This window comes from Mangifera indica, chromosome 16, assembly GCF_011075055.1.
Source record: "Mangifera indica cultivar Alphonso chromosome 16, CATAS_Mindica_2.1, whole genome shotgun sequence".
NCBI classification, from domain to species: Eukaryota; Viridiplantae; Streptophyta; class Magnoliopsida; order Sapindales; family Anacardiaceae; genus Mangifera; species Mangifera indica.
The window spans coordinates 10,286,363-10,299,620 of NC_058152.1; the positions used below are offsets into that span (position 1 = coordinate 10,286,363).

At 33.5% G+C, this 13,258-nt stretch overlaps 1 long non-coding RNA gene across 1 annotated transcript; it reads left to right on the forward strand.

Moving 5' to 3' along the window:
* The first annotated feature begins 4,019 nt into the window (after positions 1 to 4,019).
* On the forward strand, positions 4,020 to 9,766 carry LOC123199169. Its single transcript, XR_006498221.1, has 2 exons — positions 4,020 to 4,207; positions 9,169 to 9,766. It is a non-coding gene; the product is annotated as an uncharacterized LOC123199169 (long non-coding RNA).
* Positions 9,767 to 13,258: the final 3,492 nt, after the last annotated feature.

Here is a 13,258-nt window from a genome sequence, read left to right on the forward strand (position 1 = left end):
TTTTGAATTTTTATAATTATTCCATTTCAATGGCGGAGTCAGAATGTTTATGTCGACCACCCCTGAAAAAGCTTTTATCGGACTCGGATATGGCTGAAGCAGCCGAGCTGCTCATGCAACTAAGCGATGAAGATAGCAACAGCTGCGAGAACAAGTGCAATTACAAGAAGGAAACGAAGAAGAAGAAGTTAGGTGATTCAGAGTTTATGCGAAGACATAATGACCTCACTTGGGCAAAGATTGAAGAGATATTTGGGAAAGAAGAAGGAGAAAGTTATCGGCCGAAGAAGAAGAAGAGATATCGATCACTCGTAAGTATTTATATGACCACAGAACCGATGCCGTTGGAGATGAAACGAAGGTCGATGCATTGAAGAAATCTAGTAGAGCTTTAGGAAGTTTAGAGATTAATATAATCATCTCTTTCGTATGCAGGTTATTTAGAGATCAATGAAATTATATAGAAGGGAATTTTTCCTTATTCAATTTAATACAATTCAAATCATCTCAAAGTTCTAAAATCCCAAATGAAACAAAGCTTCGCAAAGCCTAGAAAATAAATTATTTGTTGAGTATGGAAAAGGTAGCCATAAAGCTTCTGTTTCATGAAGCACATATCATGATTTATTTCAGAGTTTTCTTTTTGTAGGCGAAGCAAAGAATTTTCCTCTTCGTTTGATAATATTGATGATGTGTTTACAGTGCGAGCCGCCTTGAATATTTGGAGTTCTTTTATCGGTGTCACATATATTTCTTTGATTGAGGGTTTGTTTCATGGTTAAGTTTGCTTAATCCAGAAGTTAATTGATCAATTTAATCTTGTGGGCTAACTGATCGATTAATCAGAATTTTCTAATTGCTTCAGTTTTTCACATTTTGTATGAGAACATATAAAAATAACATACGATAAAGAATTTTTTTTTATTTACTAGTCCCTTGCTCAAAGCTTCTGGGTGATTTCACAGTCTGGTATCAACTTTCCTTAAGGTAACCGGTCAGTGGGTTTTGAATATATGTAGCTGTCAATTAGCCGTGTTTCAGTTTGATATGGTTTGCTTGAGCCAAGATGAGCCGCAACTAGGTAAATTTGCGTGACTAACTCTCCACTTTCATAAGATGTTGCCCTTGCTCTTTCCATCCACAATGATTTGCAATATATCCCCTAAATTTCCAAACAAACTTTATTCATAATCTCTCATTACTGTTCTTTATTCCACCTGAAATGCAGAAACTGCTTGGCAAGCCTACATCATCCGTTTTCAAAGCAATGCCTTGTAAGCTTCACGTTTGTCACTAGATTTACCACCCAACTTATCTCCGAAATCCCTTTGGGTAAAATGGTTGGACACTCAACTAAGAGATACAAAATGTAATCTGATGACAACCATTTGCGAAATTTTACATCCTACGGGAAGTTGATGAGCTTTTATGCATGTCCATGGAAATCAATGGCAAAGATCTTTAACACTCTGCCAAAGAAGAAGGCTTTAGTCAAAGTCTAACTCAATGCTCCAACGAATTTCATCAACACAATTCATTTTTGAAAGCACACAATCAACTCTTTGGGCCAACAACTGTTTGCATCGCTTGACTTTAAACCTCTCACCAGCTATTTCGTTACTGCTTCTCTCGAGGAGCTCAAAGATCATATTTTGCCAGTCATCATTCACATCTTCCCATGTCTGAGTACCGGTAACTGATAATATTTCTGTAGAATATGGCTTAAAGGTGCTAAGGAGATTTTGGTCATTATAGAACTTATTAGGGTCTGTAATGTCATTTTGTACATGGAGGGCAGTTTGGTCCTTTCGCTGAAATGTAACCCTAAGTATATTATGGTTGAGCGCTCATTTTTTATATAATGAGTCGGCTCCCTGGTTTGCTTTGCTCTGCTCCATTTTTGCGATTAGGGTTTCTATTCTTGTTCTTGTTCTTTGATTTTAGTTGAGCCAAGGAGAAATCTCCTGGTTTTCTCCGATTGTGCGTGTGTCTTGAGTCTTGTAGAAGGCTTGCTAGGAGGTTTTGTTTCACGGTGGATTATAATCGTGTGAGGTGTAAATCGGAGGATATTCTATAAACTGTAATCGCTTGTGTTCTATAGTGGATTCGACTAAGAGACTTATCTCTGTCTTGGATGTAGGGTTTCAAATCGAAACTCGAATCAAGTATTTTTTGTATTCTTTGTTTCTGCTCTTGTTGATTTCGTATACTGTATTATTCTATTTGATTGCTTGTTAATCTTGATAATCTTGTATGAACATTCTTAACAAATCTAATTAGATCTAACAATTTCTTTGATGCCAACTGACTTATGAAAGTCAATAAATTCGATTGATATATTGTTTGAACAAAAACTTAAAAGGTTGTATTGGCCCATGGATTCCAAATATTGTTATCAGACATAACATGATTGGTCAACCAAAGAGAAAAGCCGTACAATAAAATCCATAAGCCTGTAAAGCAATGGCCCCAAGTACGAGTGCAGGAAGTTAAAAAGCTGTCATCGCTGAATAGACAGACCGCTCAATTATAGTTTAGAAGACAACTAATACAGCACATCGTACATGAATTCAAGCTCAATTGCTGCCAATTTGAAGGCTTCTTTTGCGGAGATCATATGAATGATGGAGTAGGTATCGTCTCTTTCATAATAGCCAATAAACAACCCCTTAAAGAGATACGTAAATCTCTTGAAACAGAGCTTCAACGAGATCATTTTGCTTTGGCATTTAACGTGATACATCTACAATTGGCAAAGAGTTCGGGCTCTCTTTTTTGTTTTTTGAAATTTGTGCTCTTCTTCTGCACTTGAAGACTTGAGCAACAAAGTCCCTCTCTCCATGCTTGATAATCCAGTGATAAAAATTGGAATCTCTATAAATGTCAATGCACTGTTACTCCAGTATTGAAAGAAGACGTAAAATGGCGGTCCAACTTGAACAACCAGCCCAAGCGAATGCCTTCAACCACAACTCATTCTCTTCTAAGAAAGAAGCCGTGATGGTATTTGGGCCACCAAGATGCAAGAGAACGAACGAACCCAAAATGCTTGGGCTGTAAAAAGTAATCTTCCTATTATCATTGATCTTCTATAAATACATAAATAAAAAGTTTTTTTACAACAATATCAATATTATCATGCATTTGAATTATAAATAATTTGAATTAATCTTATTTTATCCCACTTAATGTTATCGAAATTAATAACATTAATTTTGGAGACCCACCTTTAAACCTTACTTTTATATTTAGATAACCACTTTTGTCACTCAAACTACTGTTAGAGGTCTATTGATATATGGTTAAAAAAAAAACCTAAATGTTTGTATTGACCCGTGAATTCGGACCATATCTTGTTATTGTTCAAAAGTAAACCTTTCCAATTTGCATAGTCAAACATAACTTGGTTGATCAACCAAAGTTTCGTCCGGTCATAGAAAAACAGTACAATAAAATCCATAAGCCTGTAAAGTCAATTGCTACCAATTCAAAGGCTTCTTTTGGCGAGAGGTGTGTATAATTCAATTTAAATCATAAAATTGGATCCAATTGTTTGAAAATTACAATTTGGTTTAGTATTCAATTCAAATTATAAAACCACACCGAACTATTCGAAAATTATATTTTAGTTTGGTTTATTAAATGGTTTGATTTATAATGATAATTTTTAGAAAAATAATTTATAGTTTGAGTTACAGTTTAAACTATTTTCAAACCAAATCAAAATTTAAACCATATTTTAATAAATAAATAATTAATTAATAACCTAGGAAAGTTGTGTTAGGAGGTGAAAAGGTATAAAGTTGAGCCTAAAATGGTGAGTTTTAACTAAATAAAATCACGCATATATATTTTTAGTATATAATTTTGGTGTATAATTATTATGTAATTGAATGATTTTAAATTAAAGATAAAATAATTTCTAATTATATATGATATATTATATATATATTTAAATTATATATTAAAAATGTATCCATATAATATTGATGTTTTTAAATAAGATATATGTGAAAAAAAGAAAAGGTCTCGTTCTCACGAAGTTATTGTTTTTTCCCACAGCGGTCAAATCTTCTCTACTTCATTCAGATCTAAGATTTTTTTCTCTCTCGATGTCTTTTCCTCTCTAAAAATTTGGAGGAGAAAATCATGACCTTGGCTTTAGATCAGACGGGCTTATGATCGTTGCTTGATGAAATATCAAACGGTGAGAGTTCTTTGATGCAATTGTTTTGTATTTTTTGCATTTTCCTTCGATAATTCTTTAAATAGAGACTGCTGGTAATTTTTAGATTCGATGAGAAGAAGCATTGTTCAAAAGTTTGTTTCAATGCAGATCTGTGTTTATTTCCTTTAATCTTTCTTCTTACACACCTGCTCTTCTTCGTCTTCTATTTTTCAACATTTTATTTTCTGTGTTCTTTTCTCTTAATTTTTTTTCCTCTATGCATCTTCTCTTTTTTCGACCTCTATTTGTCAACCTTCTAAGCTATACATCTTATATGTGCCAGATTCTTTGTCGGTGTTTGGAGGATGGTTTATCGGCTTAGCCTGTTGGTATATATTCTTAAAGTCCCTATCTGTTTGTTTACTCCATAGAGTTTACACGTTGAGTTGAGTCTACGGGATTTTGTTCTTGAACTCGAGCTTTTTAGGATGATTAATGAAGACTGTGATTTTGACAAACCAAGAAGAAAAAAGATCTCTAGTTTCAACTCCTATGAATGTTACATTTATAAATAACACTGATTCAATACTGATATAAAGATTATATCAGTGTCTTGGCATTTATTTGCCTAAAATACAAGCAAAGATTCTCTTCTTTCAACGATGATCAATTCTGCATTCAAAATGTTGAAAGTAGCGCTGGAAACGGCCAAGCCCAGCCGACCCTGAACAGAGCTTGGTTCATTTTGAATTGGGCTCAGCTTGGCTCGGGTTTAGGTTCAAGCCCGCTGAGTTTGCTCACTCACATGTTTGTGATTAGGATCATGTTCATTGTCTCGAACTCCTGTTTAAGCTCGTTCAAGCTAAGCTCATTTTGAGCTCAAATAAACTCGCTTTGCATCCAACCCTATCTTTTATATAGGGCTGAAAACAATATTATTTGTTAAGGGTTTAGACAAGTCATACTTGACTGGTAAGCTAAACACAACTATAGTTTGAGTTTGGATTCGGATTTGCACTTATTTCTGGTTTTACTTTTCAATTCGTGTTTGTTGTTTCAAACTCGTTCGAGCTAAACTCATCTTGAGCCTCGATAAACTCACTTTAAATCTATCTCTACCTATCTCTATGTTGAAGCATGTTTTATGTTTAGCTATTAGATTTCTCTTTCTTCTTTATTATTATTATTATTTTTACCTGTACACTTTTGACAATGCTATAAATTTGCAACATAATTTTTATTGGTTGTCCTTTTTCATGTTATATATGCGAACGCACAATCACTTTGCAAATACCGTTCACAGTAGAGTAAAAATTTTCATTAGAGAAAGATAAGCTACATGTGATATATAGATGTAGTTTTCTATATTGAAGCTTTGTTCACCAAGAAGAGGAGAATGGTGAAGTTTGTGCCGTTCGTTCGCCGTATTAGTAAATGTATCTTCCTTCCTGGTAATTCTGGTGTCAGTGATGATGATATCACGGCGAATAATCGTTACCAAACCATTTGACAAAAAAATTCAACAGGCAATTAGGAATACTATTTGTTTTATATATTTGTTTACTTCCTTTTCATTTTACATATTTATTTTATATTTTTGATAATTATGATTTAATAATTATTTATTAAATACAAAATATATAAAAATAAATGATTTTTAATAAATTTAAACTGTAATTAAAATTATATTTTTTAATATAGTTTGAATTTTAAAATATTTTGGTTTAATTTAATTTAAAATTTGTTTAAACTGTTTTTTTAATTTGATATAAAAAACTTCTTAAAGTTCATCAAATCGAAAGTATATACCCATGTGTTTGGGGATTTTTTATGAATGATAGACTAGGTATCGTTTCTTTCATAATAGCCAATAATTAACCCTTTAAATCTCTTGAATAGAAAATATTTCCCTTTGGCATTTAACATGTCATTCAGTTGATTTGGTGAAACCATCCAACACAAGTTTTACATCGATTATGAAGTTCCCACTAAATTTAAGTTTCCAAGTAAGCTAAAGGACTTGTGCCGTCCCAATGTTTGATGCATTGACAAACTCATGCACGATAAATTTCAAAAATTTAAAATGTTACCTATAATCTAATTCAGTTAACTTTTTCTGTTAGTTTAAAGATAAATTACTGATTTACAATGGTAAACTTAAAGTTACCGTTACAAATTTGTGAGACCCGGAATTAATTCATTCTGAAAAATGATAAACTTAAAAGCTTCCTTTCAATTTTTTTTAAAGGTATAACCCATAAAATTAAGGCTTGGTTGGCGGGTAAAGCTTGTTCTGTCGGGCAAATAATCAAGCACCTCGTGTGCAGATCACAGAGTAAATTCTACAAAAACTAGTTGTGCAGAAACCGAACTTCTCCCACAATGACCACTAATTAATGCAAATGATAAAGCAAGTATCCATATAAACACATACGTCTTAAGTTCTCTGACAGATAAGCCAAAATATACACAATCATCAGATTCAGCCTCAGACTGCACCTTCTTCTTTGACGGTAGAGGATCCTAATGCTTATAATAATTTCTAATAATGGAATAATAGATTATAGGAGTCGGAGATGAGAGTCATAAAGTTCAATCATTAATAATGAACCTGAAGCACTATAAGTGTAGATTGTGAGGGCGTCTTGGCGACGGGCTGGGGGGAGTGGGGGGTGGGGGCGCGGTGTGGGGCGCTTAGTGTGGTTCCGCTGGATAAATGGATTCCTAAGGCCAGTGATTGTGAACAAGATCACCTGTTTCTTGAGAAATGGTAATTGTGTGACTACTGTAGCCTCCTGTGATGGTGATCAATATTAGAAAAATCAGTTCGGCTATTAGGATAAAATAGAAGTTTTTGGGGTTTCTAAGTGAGGTTAGATATTTTAGAGGCAAAGGCCCAATCACCCACCTATAAGATCAGTTTTAAAAGCGAAATTATCATTTTATTTATAATATTAAAAGTAAATTAAAATTTAATCTTCTCTTCCCTCCAAAATCTTAAAAACTAACTATTTCCCTCATAGACAAAGTTTTAAAAAAATAACATTTTCCCCTAGAGTTTAGTTTTCAAACTCTGATGTCATCTCCAATGCCATTGTTAGCAGCCTCTCCTTTCTGAAACTTTCTCTCCCTTTAGCAATCTCTCTCCTCTCAGTTGGACACTCGATCGACATCAAATCAATCTGAAAAGACAAAGAGCTTCATCGAGAAGACGAAGCTCTTCATTTTTCCCAAAAGAAGATGTCTAGGAAGACGAAGAGTTTCTTCATTTGATGTTGATAAGACATCCAACTGAGAGGAAAAGGATTGTTGGAGGGAGAGCAAACTTCGGGAAAGAGAGACTGTCGACAGTGGTGTCGGAGTTTGAAAACTAAACTCTATGGGGGAAATATTATTTTTTAAAAGTTGGCCTATGAAAGAAATGATTAGTTTTTAGGGTTTAGGGAGAAAAAAATAAAATTTTAAAAGGTTAGAATTCTGTTAATTTTAATCATCTATGGGTGAATAAACAGAATTTTTAAAATTAAAGAGTAGAAACTTGAGATTAGAGCACACGTTGGGTGGGAAATAGTCTTTTGGCCATATTTTAGATTAAATTACAATTAAACTCTTGTTATTTAATGGTTTTTTTTAATTGATAAAATTGATAGGTGAGTATTTAAATTTTTTTTAAATTAATGGATAAACTTTTGATAAGGAACAAAACTGTGGATACAAATAAATTTTTTGACATTTTCTAATACAATTGTTATTTTCTGCTACCACCCTTCTCTTTACTACTAACTGCCCTTTGTCATTCTCTATCAATATTTCTTTTGAGTTGCATTTTCTGTCTATTATGTTTTTGTGTTTTAATTTTCTGTTTTAGTTGAATAAGAGTTCGGTTCCTAACAAAACCCAGCCTCTCGAGAGTTGGTGAAGAATTGAGTCTTTGTGTCTTGCTTAGTTACTTTTGTAGTTGCTTTAGTTCTTGGTTCATGGATAATTTTCCAGGGAATTCCCGTTGTTGATTATGCTGGGTTCATTATCTTTGATTATGTGCACTATAGTAGCAATGAAAATGTAACACCCCTTTTGGCTATATTTCCATAGCAAATCAACATAACAGAAGTTATCATTTCACTGTTATATTACAATATTATTTGCTACATTCATAAAATACAATTACTCAAGCTCCACTCAACTGCAACCTTTGAGTTACTGCCACAGTTGTGCCAAGAACAGGGGAAGGTGATCAGCTTGGTCGACACATTCTCCAGGTACCTATCGGAGCCAAAATAAAAATTTTGAGTTCAGTGTGAAGTAAGATTAGAACTAGGGGCCCCAAAGTAGATTGGAGAAATCTAGTGTGGTTCAAGAAGTACATTCCCAGGCATGCTTTTTTCATTTTTTGCTTTGGGTTACCATTAAGGTTAGAATAAACACTAAGGATAGGTTGGTTAAGTAGGGGATCACAAATGACATGAGCTGTGCATTTTGTAATTGCAACAATGAGACTTTGGATCATCTCTTTTTAGGCGGTTCGGTGACCAATAGAATTTGGAAAGAAATTCTCAACTTATGTGGCCTGAGGTACCTTGTCCTTGGGAAGAGTATGTGAAGCTTATTTCAAATTGATGGAATTCGCAAGGCCTACGACACACCTTGGGAAAGCTTTGCCTTGGATCCACCATATACTTAATTTGGATGGAAAGAGCTAAAAGGATCTTCTCAGATACGAGGAAAGAGTTGAATGATATCATCGAAGAGATTAAGCTTGTGGTGAGAGACAAAGCTTGTGAGCCAGATAGAATTGCTGCTTGCATTGCTAACAAGTGGGGACTACCTAAGTGCATTTTCAGGGAAAATCCGCAGGAGTGGGGTCTTTGTTTCTTAACATGTTTTCTGTCTTGCAGGATTTTATAGTATGGATTCTTGGTTATTTAGTGATAATTTCATTTGGCAGATGTGTGTCTCTTCATCAAGTGTAATTACTCCTATCTTCTGGTGTATTTTTTTAGAGTTGGCAGCAGGAGGGAGAATGTGTTCTGGCAGAACATTATGTTTTCCAGCCCATTACGAGGTTCTTCTGCTGATTTTTTTCAGTTTGCTACTGGAGAATCCATTCTTGCTGCTTGTTGGAATTTTTCCGCCCAAAGAAACATACAAAGGAGTGATCAAATCTGCTGCCTTATTATATTGCAGCAGAATGGTTTTTTGCATTTTCAAAAATTCTGCAGCAGCATCTTACTGCACTGCCCAGTTTTTTCAGCTTTTGGAGCCTGGTTTTCTGCTTCAGTTGTGAATTCCAGGAAAAGTCTTCCCCTAGAGATTATTTCTGCCCCATGCCAGAACCAGCTCTCTGCATCAGTAGCTTTCTCCCATATTCCAGCAGAGTCTTAATGTTGCAAATTCCAGATAGCTGCTTTTTTCCAGTTTTCAAGACTGCAAGTTATCTGGAAATTGTGTTGCCCAGTTCTCAAGTCTGCCAAGCAGTTCTGCTCATGTATTTATAGAAAAAAAAATTAACTTCACTTATGGTTTTCGTTTCCCAACTCAACAAGCATCAAATCTATGCAGTGTAAATATTACGTATATAAATGAAAGTAACTTTTGCAACATTCTCTCCTGTACTTTCATTTTTACTGTTAAAAACGATATCTCTTAGTATTTCTTTAACACAAAACAATAATATTAGTATACAAAATTTATGATTCATCTATAAAACATATGATAAATGTAATTTTGCATTGTGCATGAAATCTATATCCATACTTACATTGCTTGCTTAGTGTTATATTATTTTTAGAAGACTTAAATTGACATTGAAAAGAGGTTAAAGTTCAATGGAGAAAGAATCACTCAAAATTTACATTGAATTAAGTAACGTGTGAAATAAGATAGAATGGATTCTCCTTTAGAATAACTCCAATATCATTTCATCCAAGTCCAATGATTGAAGACAAGATTCTATACAATATAAGTATTTTTTTCTAAACAGAATCGTGAGATGGTAACGCATTATTTTTTGTAAAAATTTTGATAAAACTATATATATCTTAAATCAAAGATAAAAAATCACTTAATCATATTATGATACATCATCTAAGTATCAAATCAGATACTCAAAATTGAGTATACATAATATTACTCTAAAAGTTCACATTTCTTGACTAGAAATATTTTTATGGAAAGAAGTCTAGTGTGATAACAGAAAAATTAATAAAAAGTATAATAAAGCAGGTATACGAAGATATAATTTGAGTTCCACACATACAATTATATTTTACCTTCAATTCAATGACACGTCTATCTCCAAATAGGTTAGTACTCCACTGAGATTATCCTCAACTTATTCATAGAAAATAATCATACATTAGTGAAGTTGATTTGATTCATAATCCCTCAAGTAATTTATACTATAAATATTATAGGTACCTTTATGTATTAAAGAGATTTGTAAACAAATTGAAATAATGATATTATTCCTAAGACAATATTAATCAACCAAATAAACAAAAATTTATTACAAAACTCTAGACTTATTGGTAACATGGCAGTCACCACCTTTTAAGAAATTCAATCCTCATGGATTCAATCTTGAAGACAAAAATTGTGCAATCTCCTTGTGGTTTCTCTTGCTTATGGAGTTGATTTTGTTCAGTTTGTAATTTAATTTCAAAAATCAATAACATTTTCTTTTAAATTCTCTCTCAACGATCCCAGTTCCTACTCATGGTATCAAAGCTCCAAGACAAGTGCCTTAGTTATGGCCAATGATTCCTCACAATCAGCACACTCTAAAGCAATATACGTTGCTAGAAATCCCTTAAGCACTTATGTTATAGTTGAATTAGAGTTCATCAGTATTTTCCTCAAATTTCAAGCAATATCTCTAGACCTAACTTGCTCCAATTATCTTATTTGGAAATTACAAGTGTTGTTCGAAGTTGTGTACACGCAATATAGAGGAGCATCTAACAAGACTGAATAGCTTACCCAACTCAATTCATTCAATTAAATCAGAGATAAATCTGATACTTCTTTGAATTTAGATGAAAAGCAAACCTAATCAAGGCAAATTACTTGTAAACTGGCTATTATATGTGGCGATTGGACAGGGCATAAAATTATATATTAAGATAACGCCAATCACAATCAACTATTCAATTCATAAAAGAAAAGTACCTTCTTAGAAACAACCCCAGTTTATTTTTTCAAATGTAAAATATTTAATTAACTAATAATCATAATATAAAACAATTCAATGACCTACCGTACAAACATAACTGCTTCAATGGAATGTAACTGATATTTAGAAAAATTCAACCTTAAGTGGCTTCATATAAATTTATTTATACCCCACAAGCCCATTAAACAGAGAATGGCAGCACCAACTTAATTTCGTTTTAACAAAAAAATTCAAGTTATACAAACATACACATGCCAAGATCAGTTACACACACACGCCAACTTAATGCCTCTCTCTATATATATTATAACTTAAGAAATTCTACTTACGAAGAATCGATATACATACATAGATACAATGATGAGACAGGGAGACTCCCCATGTGAGCATTGCCTAAATTCCAGGTTTTTATTTATTTATTTTTTTGTCAAAATTGCTTTTTTTAAAGAAAAAAGACAAACAAGGGTTTGCGGTTAAAACTCGAACTTTGATTTCTGCTGAAATTGGACCTTACCTCCAGGATGACTTGTGCGAGTCCCATAGAAGGTATAAAATCACGAGTCATAAAAGAAATATTGATATTGGGAACCTTTTAATATAACTATGACCATTTGATAAATAATTAAAAATACAAAGAATACTTTTGTACTTCAGCTTAGACATTGAAACGAGCTCGTTTTACATTTCTTTGAAAATAATTAAAAAAGTCCACGGTGAAAATCAAAAGGTTTCTTTACTCGAGGATGATGAGGAGCTGATAAGGGTTTTGGCTGAACGTTCTTCTCCCGCAATTGGCCAGCCATGTTTCCTTGTTTCAAAGAATCCACGAAACAAGTGGTTTGTGCTTATGGGCCGTATGCCTATGTCAACACAAGATGTCCATTTCTTCTATATACGCCTCCTTAGTTATTGGGCTTCCAAATTTTTACTCTAGCATTATCATGATATATTACTCGGGAACTGGAACCAAAAGCATAAATCAAGCACTCAAAAATTCTAAATAGTCGAAGGACTTATTCTCACCCAAAGTATGTTGTTTTTCCGAATTCTTATATCTTATCTTTGAAAATCTCAAACACTCACTCATGGATAATTAAAGTTAACAGTTTTAGTTTAAAAAAATGACATTTCCCTCTTAGAGTTTAGTTTCCATATCTCTAACATCAAATCCGATGTCATTGCTAACCAAGAATATCTCTTGATGCCTCTTCTCGCTCTAGTGGTCAAGCTTCTCTCATTTGGAAGCTTAGAAGACATCAATTGATGTTGGAAAACACTCCCAACTTCGTCAAGAAGATGAAGTTGTTCGTTTTTCCCGATGAAGATGAGAAATCTTATTTACGTCAATAAAGACAAAAAATCATCTTTCTAATAAGTTTAGGACTGTTATTCGGAGGGTGGGAGAAATGGTGAGGGAGTGATCGTCAGATAAAGAGAAAGGAAATGTCGCTGGATAATGAAAAAAAGCCCTAGGAGTGAATTACTACTTTTCAAAACTAGGGCATCATAAATGTCCTTCATTCTATAAATAAACTCCATTATACTCAAATTACCCTTCTAAAATGCTTGTAAATTAGTTCTAAGAGATTCAGAGACAAAATAATTTTGCAATGTATCCCACACTTCACTAGCTATTTTACAATCAGCCACACTAAAGAAGCACATCGTACATGAATTCAAGCTCAAATGTTACCAATTTAGGGGCCTCTTTTGCGGACTTCAAAAAGATCATTTTCCGTGGGCATGTAACGTGTGTGATGCATCTACAATTGCCGATGACTTCGGACCATTTGTTTTTCAAATTTGTGCTATTCTTCTACGATTGCAGCACAAGGTTGAGAGCTGGACGCAGGCACTTGAAGACCTGAGCAACACAGTCCTCTCTCAATGCTTGATAATTCCAATGATAAACACTGGAA